The following is a 1,896-nucleotide window of genomic DNA, read 5'->3' as shown; positions in this document are numbered from 1 at the left end:
GATTTACCAGAGGTCAGGATTTTTGTGACTCTCTAGAAATGGGATTATGTAAGTAACTCACATTAGCACCCGTCAGCTGTGCATCTTGGTAGATGCACGGTGCACTCTGTTACCCCCGCACACCCCCACCTAACCCAGCCACCCCTCCCTCTTTCCCCTGAAAGAAACAATCATGAATTATTTGTAGTGGTTGTTCCTGTGAAAGATGTCCTGACCAGCAAGAACACAGAAGCTTTTATGGTGACAACTCCTGAAAACACAAGATGTGATTCTTTGCAGTAAGGCTGATGCAGAAATGGCCACCACAAGAGCAGAGGCACGCAGTCTCGTCTGCTCTGGATGAACTTTCTGCATATTTTCATCTGTTCATTTTAATTTCACAGGACCTTGTTGGTGTTAAATATGAACGCGTTTGTTGTGACCTGAAAGAGCCACCAAGCCTTAATGGAACCAACAAGAAATATGTTTTTCAACTGCAGTTTGTTTCTAAAACCACACACACATAAGCCTGTAAACCAGAATTTGCTGTTTTCCCACTTTTATTTGTGCTTTAAGGCCTAAACAAAAAAGTAAAGGTGACTTTCTGTATTACTCATTTCCAGTCTATACTCACTGGCTACTTGATTAGGTTTACTTTTGGAACTGCTTGTTAATACAAATATCCAATCAGCCAATCACACTGGAGCAACTGGTCAGGGTTACCTGCTGAAGTTCAAACTGAGCATAAGAATGGGCAAGAAAGTCAATTTAAGTGACTTTAAACATGAAATGGTTTAGGATTTACAGAAAACGGGCTGAATGTCCAGTGAGCAGCAGGTCTCTGGGTGAAAATTGATATTGATATCAGCAGTCAGAGGAAAATGGCTAGACTGCTTCGAACTGATAGGAAGGCAGGAGAATATCAAATAACTCATTGTTCCAATTAAGGTATGTGGAAGAAAATCTCTGGCACAATATGTCATATTTTGAAGCCCAAGCAGAAGACCACGTGTGGTACCACTCCTATCAGGTAAGAACAGGAAACTGAGGCTACAAAGTCTGGATCCATCCTTGTTGATGCATCGTATATCAGGATAATCGTTTATGTCACAAAGCTTAATTAATATTAAATTGGTTTCTTGAACATGACGGTGAGTTCACTGTACTGAAATAGCCTCCGCAGATTCCAATCCAACAGCGCATTTGGGATGTGTTGGAACAGGAGGTTGACATCATGCATGTGCAACTAACAAATTTGCTGCAACAGTGTGATGCTATCATGCCAACATGGACAAAAATCTCAGAGGAATGTTTCCAGCACTTGTGAAACCTGGGACTTCTTTAGCCCTACTGCTAATCCAAAAAAAATGGAACTTCCTTTTCTTTTGAATAGAGTTGTGAAAAGCTCTATTAAACCCATGTTAACTTTTTTCCTGACATCAATATATTAGCTGTTTCTCAAACCAAAGAAGCCCTTCCTGAATAGGCTGTACCTCATAGCATAGCACCTAGTTTTTCCAAATAAAACCATCATAAATGTTCCAAGAGGCATTAACATGAGTAACATGGTTGAATGACAAGAATTAGTCTAGTAGACGGTGACTGCAACACCTTCCTCTGTCAGCACAGCTTTCAGTCAATGTGGTTACAGTCCAAACTTTAAACGTTAAAATCCAAGCAGGTGAGTTATAAAAACCTTTATGGTCCAAAGTTTGAACACATATTATGAGTGAAGTTACATTTTAGCTTAATACATCAAATATATTTTTCAAGATACAGGGAGTGCAGAATTATTAGGCAAGTTGTATTTTTGAGGAATAATGTTATTATTGAACAACAACCATGTTCTCAATGAACCCAAAAAACTCATTAATATCAAAGCTGAATGTTTTTGGAAGTAGTTTTTAGTTTGTTTTT

This window comes from Pundamilia nyererei, unplaced genomic scaffold, assembly GCF_000239375.1.
Source record: "Pundamilia nyererei isolate P.nyererei 1_Seehausen unplaced genomic scaffold, PunNye1.0 scaffold00107, whole genome shotgun sequence".
In the NCBI taxonomy this organism is placed as follows: Eukaryota; Metazoa; Chordata; class Actinopteri; order Cichliformes; family Cichlidae; genus Pundamilia; species Pundamilia nyererei.
Note: the sequence above shows the minus strand (reverse complement) of the source record.